A 12,770-nucleotide genomic window follows, 5' to 3' on the forward strand; every position below is an offset into this window, starting at 1 on the left:
CAAAACAAGTGAGCCATGTGCATGAAATATTTGCATTTTTGGAAAGCAATTGTAGTCATGGAGACACCTGTTCGCTTTCTGCTTAGAACTGTAAGTAATAATAAATAGTACAGAATAAATGATTTCTCACTATTTGGTATTTCAAACCAGGCTTACAACATTAATTAAAACAATAGAACACATTACTATTTCTTGTGATGTATTAGGGCCCCCTAAACTTTATAAAGGCACATTCTATAAATTGTACACTAAGTAAAGACAAGTCAGACAGTAAGTGTCGCTGATCCCAGCAAATGCTTTTTTGGATGGTATTAATAAGACTATTTTAATTGTGTCAATAAGGTAACCTTACGTAGGAGATCCACATAGTTTAAGAATGCTCTTAATAAACCTACTTTTAGACAAGTTTTGTAGCATAACTCCATCAATCAATAATGCTAGTTGTGTAAAGGAACATGTAAAGTAGTATCACGCTTAGAGCTCTCTCCATGGTTTGTTCTTGCCATTAGAATCCGTGACATAAAACTATGAGGGGTAAGATCCACAGGACCTATTTCAATTAAACTTGGTAGCCCACGCACAAAATTAGCATGACTGAGTAAAAAAGGTATTTTTTATCTCGGCTAGCAGAGGTACCAACAAGGTTTTTGTTCTACGCATGCATAAATATAATTGCACTTGAACTCTATGCATGAGTGCCAATGCTTTAATGCACAGGAGAATATGCAAATTCTCTTCATTTTCTGTATTTATTAAAAGAGTGATAGCTTATTGAATGACACCTTCATTTTATTACATTATAATACACGTCATCCATCTCTAAGTCCATCAGTGGCTTTAAACGGAGTCAAGCTAGATTAAGAGCCATTTCGTTTGAGACTTAGTCAGTGTTTTTAATGTTGCTTTAATGACATCATTATCTTTTGCCGTGACATAGCTAATTATGTAATATGTCAGAATACACCAGCCATAATTGTGCATTGAACATCAGGAATCAACAATTACACATACATCCTTTATTTAAGGTTCGACTGGCCCCTCTTTTGTGATCCAAACACAAAAGAGTGTTTGCTTGTTATGGGTGTGTTACAGTGTTCTACACCCCTAAATGTCACACCAATGCATATAACATATATTTTATCAACTATCCTGTGTAAATAAAACATATTAGTCTTCTTCTAAATGCTTTAATAAATATATACTAAGTAATGCAATCATATAAAAACTCTTAGTTAATCTGTGAGGGCATGCAAGTTATAATTTTGTTAGCATGCAAGGGCATGCCTTTTTAGTTGAGTGTTGTCAGTCATGGTAACCTTTAAACAACTGACCACTCAACTATTTTGGAAAAGGACAATTTATCTACAAACAGTTTGCCAATTAGTGAAGCTTCAAGTTGTTTTGTGAGCTTCCGAAAAGGGTAAGTTCAAAAATTGTTCTGCAAAATAATTATTCACTAATAATCGAAACGTAAATTAATTAACCTGTTAATGCTAGCAACTTCAGAGGGTTTATTTACTTGCAAGTAGTGACTTTTTTTGCATTTACTAATGCGAGTTGGCTTTACTGTATTTGGGACTTGATCTGTCCAACTCATGCACGTTTGTCGCTGCAATAATACAAAGGTTTATTTTACATTATCGAAAGTAAGTAGATACATGGAGGACAAGTGGTAGATGCCAATACAGTGAAGGAATTGAAATACCTAGGGTATAGGCAAATGGCTCATTAATCTACAATTAGACCAAGGACTGATTAAAATCTGAGCCTCTACAAGATGAAAAAGGGGTAGATTAGATTTTCCATCACCCTCAACTAAAATCACTAAAAAGTGTTATTGTTTGGAAACATTTTTACTACAATCTTTGGACTATTGTGCACCATATGGAATTTTTATAAATACAAAGTGCATTTTAGTGTAACTCAACTGGAATTCCCCAAATCTTTATAAGCCCTAAATACATACAATCACGCTCATTCTACAATGATATTTTAGGTTGCTGTAATTCTACTCTGGAGAATTAGTATAGGAGAATATTTAATCACACTGTATTATGTGTCTCTGCTTGGGCTAGGCATGTAGCAAAGGCCCATTATGCTATTTCGCAACGTGAAAATCCCTTGAACGAGTAGATAAAAGAGAAGAAATGTAGTCATTTTGGAGAAACGCTCACAATTGTACATTCCAAAGCTCTTTTCAAAGGTATTCAACATTCCATGTAACAAGTAAATAATGCGATCATTCAGTACAACTCCACATGATTTGTCTCTAATATGTTCAGTATCGTAATTATAAAAGAAAGGGGATCAGACAAAACATCTTATCAGTAGAATGTGGGTGGGTATGAGTGGTGCACATTTATTCTTTTTACAGAAAGTCGTTTTTTTCAAAGTTTTTGCGAAGATCCTAAACTATATTCCCCTGTACCATTTAATACTTTTTCTAGTGAACTAGATATGATGACTATTGATTAGACGTTTAAAAAAAGGGTGTATCCTAAATATATTATTCTACTTCTAAAGGATTGGTCCGTTCTGGCAGCAATATAATCAAATACGGGAATCTCGTATACATATTTAAACTATCATGTTTAAAACGCAAATATTATTTAACTGTTTACTTTCTTGGCGGTGGGAATTATATTACAGGTTTGTGTGCTTATTGAAATAATTGAGATGCATTCCATCTTGTTTCGTACAATCCTAGTTTAAGAAACATCTTTTTATTTAAAGAGTCTTCTATGTATTATTTACATCCCCAACAGTATGTCAATGAATTAGATAGGTGTTTTTTTTTCCCCACAAATTTTTTTTTAAGCCTCATCAACATTCGTTCAACCAAAACGTTCTTTAATGTAGTACTGGCTTCCTAATCCCATCCTTTAATTATTAGTCATGCTTGTAGCTCATCTGCAATGTCAATTATTTCATTATCTCAGGTTCTATTGCATTACTAAAGTTCAATTAGCGTGCTTTTTCTGCGCACGTCAATATTTTGCCATTGAGCATGTAATACAGACAATTATTCTTTGTCCACATGCACTTTTAGAATCGTCTCAGTTTCTCAATTACGGGAATGATAAACATCTCTTTTAGAGTATCTATCCATTTAACCCTGAATGTGTTTGCAAGGAAGAAAAACAATACACCAGGCATGTGGGCTGTGTGAAAATGGAGCAAACTATTTTTTTTTATATAGGATTAAGGTGACTATTTGTAATGACACACATGCAAACATGTATAGAGGACCGTGCTTACCTCTTAAACAATTACCCCCCCCTCCCTAGAACCCCAAAACCCACCAATAAAAACACACCACAACATCATGGATTAAATAGGCAAAAGCTTTATTAAAACATAAAACATAAATATGCACTGTGTTAGCCTATACCTTTTATTTACAACCTTTATAAACAACCAAACAATATATAAATAATAAATAACAAATATAAACAAATATACATACAATATAAACAAAACACATTCCATGTAATACAAACTCACATAACACAGTACAAAACTAGCATCGTCCTTACCGGATCCTTCTAATATCGGTTCCAACCACACATTCAGAGGGAACCCCCCCATCCAACAATACTGACAGCTCCCTCCGCTGCCCCCAATCATGAAAACCACCAGCCGACCTTAAGCTCGGTGGGCACGTCCAATGTCATTGACCATACCATACCAGAGGTCAGGGGAGGATTGAGCCTAACTTCTTTTCCTTCACACCAGCACAATAACCGTAACTTACAAACCACTCTTTAACCGGCAGGGACACACCAACCACCTGTTGTGACAAGGAAAGAAAAAACAAAAGTGTTAAATACCTAAAACAGACAACACAAAAGGGGAGGGCGGGAGTAAGTGATTGCTGGCCGTCTAAAAAAGTGGCACTGACCTGGGTCACAGAAGGGTCTCCTTTTATCCTCAGGAACTCCCACCCCCCAATTTACAAACACCTATCACATAGCACTCACCCACACTCATACATGCTACTTGTCTATTCAGCTACGCTAATTCTCAGGGGGCCTAAACAATGTTCCACTGAAGGTAGCTTAATAAATAAGCAAGGAAGGGTAGGACTATATATAGGCTTTAAGGTAGGTATCTCACGTCCGGAGAGGGTCTCTTTAATTGATTTGTGGTTGCATTGCTATGGGATTAGCAACACTAATGGAGGTAGGAGTCAGGTTGTCATAGGAGGCCGTAGCCTGAGTGTGGCGGCATAGGGGGATGCTGTCCTGCATACCGTAGACATGATCCCATGTCAGCAATTGGGTCCGATGCAGGTAGGTAAGTTTTGTTAGTAAGTCATTGCTAATGTCCAGGGAGACTTGTAAGCTTTAATGTGTTTCGTGCCCCCTACTGACTCCTTCTCATAAGCTTATTTTGCCAATGGTAGCTATTGCTGTCTTCTGAATAATTTATTTGATTTTGTTTTATCAATTTTAATAAAATGTATAAATGGTCATTTCATCATGTTAATGATAATTTGTCTGTTGGCTAATATGTTACCCTTTCAGCTCTTTTAAATTATTAAAAACCATGTTGCTCACAATCAAAAGATTAATATAAAAAAATGATCCAAGTACAAAACTGATATAATGATTATAGGAAAACAGACACAATTCCGAATCAATTAATTTATGTAATAAATAATCAAGTACATCCTAGTGAAATAATAGTATGCTCAAATAACATGATAAGTATTTCTGTGCTAAAGTATTGATTATACATATATGTGTAAAAATGCATTTTTCTATTGCTGATATAAGCAGCAGAAAACTGTATATGAGATAAGTTAGAAAGTAATAGGGACCACAAAAAATAATAAGTAAAATATACTGGAAAACGGAACAGGATAGGACATGCAAGGATTTGATTTGGCCAAAAGTGAAAGAAAGAAAGAAATGTGAAGGTAAATAAATTGTATTAGGAATGCAATTTTGAAAGGGGCACCTATGGCATCAGAATGGATAGTGGAAGAGTTTGTGGGATAGTTTGTTTTGGCTCTTTTGTGTTCTTGACCCTGCTGTGCAAAGTGGCCCTTCAGTCCTTCTAATTAATTCTTAAACCATTTAACTTTCTCAGACTCATCTTCATATTCTGCATTTGTGTGGTCTTAGCCCACAAATCCCAACTCTGTGGACAATGTGGTAAGACCACACAAGTCAGGTCTACTTACTTTTATTGCATGGCTTTTGTAGCATGTCCATGAAGCAGCATCCTCGGATCTAAAAACCAAGAACGGAATAGTCCGGAGCTGGAGGTTTCCACTTATTATTAGATGAGATCTATATTTATATTGAAAATAAAAAGTCACCTTACCTAAGATGTCATTTGATCCTTAAATTCCTTTAAGAAGAATCAGTGTTCCACTGGCTTTTTAGGGGACTGTGACAAATTGCCTAGAACAGGAACAGCGAAAATTACCGTATTTGCGCGATTATAAGACGACCCCCCAAAATCAAAATATTTTTGATTTTGGGGGGTCATCTTATAATCCAGTAAATATTAATTAATGTAAACTATTTTTTCTTATTTAATAAAAGCTATGATTGAGAAAAAAATATATATTTTATTTCCTTTTATTTGCCAACCTGCCCCCCCAGTTATGCACATCTGCCCCCAGGCTTGCCACTCTGCCCCCAGAAATGCCTTATACCCCCCTATTTGCCGCTCTGCCCCATGATGTGCCTTTTAACCCTCTATATGCCACTCTGCCTCCAGAAATGTCTTATACCCTCCTATATGCCACTGTGCCCCATGATATGCCTTTTAACCCCCTTTATGCCCCTCTGCCCCATGATATGCCTTATACCCCTATATGCCACTCTGGCATATAGGGGGTTAAAAGGCATATCATGGGGCTGAGTGACATATAGGGGGTTAAAATGCATTTCTGGAGGTATATATATATATATGCTAACAGCAATCACACTCCTATCAAGCCAAGGCACCCAGTACATGCTGGAACCTGGGGATGATAGTAGTGTGATTACAGCCTCCCTATGCCATGCTACCACCACCACCCCCCTTACACATCCATGCTATCACACACACACTCATTCACAAACATTTAAATACTCATTAATTCCATTAATCACACATACTTCACACATTAATCACAAAAACCCTCCCTCACCCCCTTACCTGAACTGCAGATCTCCCACTCGCAGACTTCTGCAGGGGCCCGGCTGTGCGAGCAACTTCTCTGGCCCCGCCCCCAGAGGAAGGAGGGGGGAGGTAGAGTTATGTGAGGACTGTGCTAGCTTCCTGTTCTCCTGCTGCTAGTAGCATAGACGCCGCTCGCGACCAAAGCCCGGTAAGCAGCACAGCCCCAGCAGAATGAGGTCTGATTAGAAGACGACCTCGATTATAAGACGAGAGGTATTTTTCAGAGCATATGCTCTGGAAAAAACCTTGTCTTATAATCGAGCAAATACGGTAGTAAACATGAACACCAACCATAAACATAGTGACAAGAAATTTTTTTCACAATAAATAAAGAGAGGGAGGGTAGGACAAACACGGGGTGAGCTGGCACAACAAAACAGGCCAGAACCCCCCTTTAGCTAACCTTATATACCCCCCTTCACTTCCTCCCCATGCCATCTGAACCGGGCCTAGCCGTTCTCTGCATTCCTGTCAGGACCCTCTCTAGTCCTTGCAGACCCCGTGGGCATCATCCCATCACACAACTAGTATGAACATTTACAGGAACCCTTTCCTACTGTTATTACCTTTGTGAATTAGAGTTAGTTAAATGACGGGAAATCACATATTTGAATATAATAATTAAATAAACAATTAATACATTTTAGTGCATCCCACTCCGTATTACCAATTATCATTACTATTTGGGAAAATTAGTAAGAAAAATGTGCTACTATTATAATCATAACATTTTCCCAAATAAACTATTTTTTTTAGAATGTTACTATATTGCACAGATTCCAAACAAGGTATTTTAAAGTTTGATGTCTCATACACTGAATCTTGATTTTTTTTCTGATGCCTAAATACCATTCATCACCATAAGCACTCTCTAAATAGGTACATGACTGCCTGGGAGTCAGATAATCACTGCCTTTTTTTTTATTTTTCAGATTAATGTGGGGGTATTTTGATTCTGCAAAACGCATCATTGGTTTGCCTTTTAGAAATCCTTAAGAAAAGTCACTTAATCAAACTAAACATCTTGATCAATTGTTACGTTTAGGCATTTATTTCACAAACTTTCCGCTGCTTTTCCAATTTCAGACCCTTCAGGAACATTTTTCAAAAGCAGACAATGCAGGTCTTTAAGGTCGTTTATGTGCTTTCCTCATGCTTGCATGGATTTTGTTAAAAGATGCCTCATAAAGGACTCAGACATTGTAATTTTTGAATTTTGAGTCAAATCCCCCGGTTCTTCTTCTCCTATTAGTGAATTTGTTCATGAAAACGGACAAAAAGTATTCACATTTCTACAAAGACCTCTACCAATAATAATATTTTACTGCTTCTGATTGACCACGTGTCATTAAGGAACAAGATAAATGTACAGCGAAAGGAACCATTATTTATGGAAAGCTACATTGTTTTCCCGTGAAATTTAATAAAAAAGGCAAATAAAGGTTAGATTTTTCATACCAATGGATAACATTCTTTATTGACTGATGACTAAACATAATTTAAATCCTTCTACTGATTTTAATAAGATAAAACACACTGTTTAATTTGGAAAGCCAAATGTAACTTGCATTCATTATTGCAGTTTCCTTATTAGCTGTAATTGATATAAATATACACATAAGACATACCTTTTGAAGCTAAATTACTCTGCACGCTAGCTAATTATAACTAAAACATAAAAGCTTTATTATAGCAACATGGAATGTACCACACATTAAGACAGGGTCGAATTTAAATGAACAAAAACTCCTAGCATGTCAAGAGGGATTCATAAAAATTGCTGTATTTCTTAAATATGCATATTTTTTTACGGAAACTGTGAAATTTTCAAAATCAGATAAATCAGGTGTATTGAACCCCATTTTCCCCTTTACGTCTCACTCGTCTTCAAGTTGTATCAAGCTGACAGCTAAGTCGAGATGCATGAGCAAACTGGAGTGAGTTTTTGGTGTCAACTTGACTATAAATTGGCTCAGGCGGCTACAGTATGCATAATAGAAACATGACAAATAAACTCAACTTAATTAAATGCGATTTAAATAGAGTGGAAATGGTCTTTTGCGTTACAAAAATCAACTTAAATTTTGATAGTCGACAGTTCTCTCTACAAAATGGTTGTCAAATTTGAGACCCTATTGAATATAATGAAACTGATCTAGTTGGGTCAAGGTGCCTTTTAAGTAAGAGACTCTCAATGTTCAGCTCCAGAACGTTACTTCAAAACAGCTATTTTTGAGCACATTAGGACTCAGTCGGACTACTTCAGACCTAAGTCATGTCCGCAGAGAGGAAAAATGCGGTGGGCACTCAAATTATTTGAGTATAGCACCAGCTGAGCTGTATCAAACCCTAGCCCGGCTACATATAAAGACAGGTCAGCTGTCTCTATATATCATTAAAAAAAATAATAATAATATGTGAGGGCCTTCTCCTATCAAATGTGTTATATATATATATATATATATATATATATATATATATTTATTTATTTTTTTAATTATTATTTTTTTTTATTTTTTTCAAATAATAGATATGGGATTGGTCAAAAATGTCAATGGATACATGTGTTACTTTACAATGTTTCATATTATTAATGTTTTAGCCTTAACATCAGTAAAAACGGGCAGACTATATGGGTTGAATGGTGGATTAAATCAAACATAAACATTATTCCTAGAAACAAAAATGATATTATTATCTCCTTGGTCTCATTTTAGATTCAGGAGCCATAAGACTATCCCATGCATGTTAGACTTCCCTTACTATATTAGCCTCTAAAGCTGTTCCAGTAGACCTCATGGTGCCTTTCAAGGTACATTTCAATTTCAAGTTCACCTTCAATCATTTTTTCCCCCATGTTACTTTAATTGATCCTTTAATTGTGAGAATGAATGACCTCTTTTTAACAATTTGAGCTTACTGTAGCAATCGCTTTACTTGCATCCTAACCAATGCAGTTTAAATGATAGAGGATTGAGTTGTTATGTTTATCTCAGTCTTGAACTTTGGCTTGTCCTTGGGAGAATTGAGTCAAATTGAATGTGATATAAAAAGAACAATATCAAAGCTGCTGGGGCATCCAATGAATTTAAGTTTAATTCTGCTGTAAGACATGTACCTTGACATTTCATGGACTTCTACAAAATGAGATTCTGACATTTCCCTGACCCTGTGCCTTAATACTTATTAAAGAAATCAAAGGAATGCACCAGGTAACAAGTTAACAATTCAACGTCTATTTTTTCGCCGCTCACACGGTATTGCTTCTGGAAATTACAACCAGGAGGATTTAACAAAATTTTTTTAAAAAGTTGACATTTAGTGATAAATGTCCTTTGGTGAAACCATGGAACAAAGTTTAAATATGTTTTTGTGCTGTTAGAATAGAAAAGTTTTTTTTAAAAAAAATGTTTTGCTTCTTTTTAAATTGTCTTCTTTTGAAATATGTCAAAAGTAGGAAGAAATACTTTTTACTAAAGTGAAAAGATCACAAATGTCTATATGTTTTTATTTTGAACACACTATGTGTCAATCTTTAGGTTGAATTGTAATAACAAATTTGTACTTAAATGTCCAATTTTCTCCATTTTCTCTCATCTTCTTCATTACCCACTTACTTGACTTCTTAAACCTTTTTAACCTTTTATGAAAGCAGAAGTTTAAATAAGTACCAACGTTTCTTAAGCATCATAAAAAGTAGAGTAATAGCTCTATATTACAAATAGGTGAAAAGTGATTTTTTTTTTAGAAGCGAGGGTCTTCACAAAAATTGAATTCAAGTGGCCATGTACTTTACACTTTTAAACAGTTTTGTAATAAAAAAATACCGTTGATTACCCGATTAATGAGAATGTTGTCTAATTCATAATTGTCCCGGTGAAAGACACTATGTGATAAACGTTCAGAGGAAAAAGTTGGATCTGCTAAGGTTTATTTGCTTGGAGTATTAGAATTTAAACTAAAAGTATTAAAATAATTCATTCTCTATTACAAAACATTTTTAGTAGCTTTAGTTTGAGTCATTTTGTTTTTATTAAGCATTTAAAGTAACTGTGAATCTGTAATTGTTTTTCACATCATATCCACATTAAGTTATACATGCTGTTTTCTTGTAGGCGCTGGTTAATCGTCCATAATGCTTAAAAGACGGAGTTCTCAGATCTTCACAAATTATAATAATGCAAAGCTTTCAAGATCTTCTACTCAACTATGATATGACTAACAAAACATATTATTAGCATTCTGTTGAGATTTTATTTCATGCTCATTCTGGCTTAATTTAAAAATGAACTATACAGCAACCAAAGTATCTCTGCAGTCATAATCTATATAATATAATTATGGTATATTCTATTATTATTTAATATAATATTGTAGACTGCATTGATTTTAGTACGGAAAAGAAATTAAGGTATGAAACCATTTTTTGGTGTTTTTTTGTTTTCTTTTTAGGTTTATTGGTTTTCAAGATATGTCGATGAGTATGATACTCAGGGAGGAACATCATGAACAGCTGGTAACCGGAAAAATGCTCATTCTGCTTATTGCCTTCCATTTAATCTCACTTACTGTTATGAACCGAGTATGTGGAGTGCATTCTGCATTCACAGATTTAATTGCAGCTTCTTAGAGACTTAAAGGGAAATTGTCACTAAAAGAAAAAAAAAAGCTCAGATTAGCTCAGCCAATTTGATACACTGATTTTATAAAGAAAGCATGATTACATCAGTCTTTTACATATTTTAGCTAAAAAGTATAAACTCCTTTTTTTCCATGTGGCTTGGAAAACGTATTGCGAAAAATATAAATATATTAGACTTGTGCACATGGACCAAATTCGGATAAGTTATTTGATTTGTCCGTAAATGAACAGATCAAAAACTAAACAATTTAGTTTTCTATTCCTTCAGTTCAGGCAAAATTCAGAGGGCTTTTTCCATTCGGAAATGAGATTTATTCATTTATTCTCTCTCAAACTCTCTTTCACTCTCTCAGGGTTGATCTACCTTCTCTGCCTACCGCTTCCTTGTCCCTGTCTCCTTTTCCGCAGCTCCACTCCTTCTCTTGTCTCTTTTTTTCTTCTGTCTTCTTTCTTCTGTGTTCTTTTGTGTCTACTTCTCCTCGCTATCCACTCCATTAACCAGGCCTCCCAGGGAGCTTTTGAGGAAGTACACCAAGAAGTCAGAATAATGCAGACGGAGAGAGGTGCATAAATGCAGGGAAGTTAAGCTGCACCCACTCCCTCTGTCCTCCTACTTTTTATCTGCGTCATGTTATTTTGAGCTTCCTTTGTCTGTCTACCCTTGCCATTGGACAGCCACACCCCTCACAGGGCTAACCACTCCCCTTATAGATACAGCCCTGCCCATGTGCATGGTTAGCCCTACCCCCTCACAAAGCCACTCCCCCAGAAGAGGGAGAGCCCTGGGTAGCCGCTCTTCATTGCCAACTTCTATAAGAAATATGCCCATTATAACCATTGTGCTGTAGCCAGTAGGGCCACCATCTTTAAAAATACTAACCCCTGAGCACCTTGTGGTTTAGTGGAGGCTGGTAAAGTATCATATTCATAATACCCATCTTATCCTAAATGTTGAGGTTCACAAATCCCCAACTTCTATTTTTTATTTGTAATACACTTAATTTTATTTGTAAAAAAATTTCAAAAGGTAGGGGAGAGGTAGGGAAGAGGGTTGTTCTCTTTATTAATTGTTATTTATCATATATTATTGTGTATTTTGCACTACTGACCAGCTGGATACGTGCATTAAAAGTAGATATACAATTTGCAGTGAATGCACTTGACAAATAAGGTTATATACAAATTCGGAAATAGCAAAGAAAAACTGTTTATGATCAATACTTTAGATAATTAAATCCCTCAAGCATTTGACAAACACAGAGTCATAATATGATGTAGGATCAGATTCATGCCGAGTTTCGTCGACGGTTCGCCATATTCTAATTTTAATCTGTGTAGGTTGTATTGATTTATAAGCAGATGCAGTTAAGTTGCAAAGTTTAATGATTTAAAGAGTTCGACAATATAATGACCCTCTTCTGTCAATCATTTTGAATACTGGCACCTGGATTCATTAACATTTTCTTAGTTATGCATGTGTCTACCCATAGGCAATTATCTCTATAACAATTGCTTATCTGTCAAAAATAGCAGTTTTTTTTTCTTTCAATGATTACAAATATAGGAAGAATAAAGAAGGTAATTCCTTTGTAGCTGCCCTAATTATAAAAACACCCTATAACGTTTTTTCAACCAGTAGACATATTTGGTGAGTCATTTTATATCATCACCATGAAGAGGCATACATGTTTGTGGCTTGTTGCTGGTTGTTCCTGGTTGAAGAATATAACCACAATGTAAGGATTTGGACATTGTAATAGTAAATACCAGGCAGTAACATCAGAGCTGGCCTTAAGTGTTCTGGCGTCCGATGCGGACTAAACCTCTGGCGCCCCCCATCCCCCAAAAAAAGGAAGGAAAAAAATCTCCCCCCTCTGCCCCTTCTCACTCTCTACCACCTCTGCCCCTTCTCACTGCCTCCCCCCCTCTGCCCCTTCTCACTGCCTCC

This window comes from Spea bombifrons, chromosome 10 (genome assembly GCF_027358695.1).
Source record: "Spea bombifrons isolate aSpeBom1 chromosome 10, aSpeBom1.2.pri, whole genome shotgun sequence".
Taxonomy (NCBI): domain Eukaryota; kingdom Metazoa; phylum Chordata; class Amphibia; order Anura; family Pelobatidae; genus Spea; species Spea bombifrons.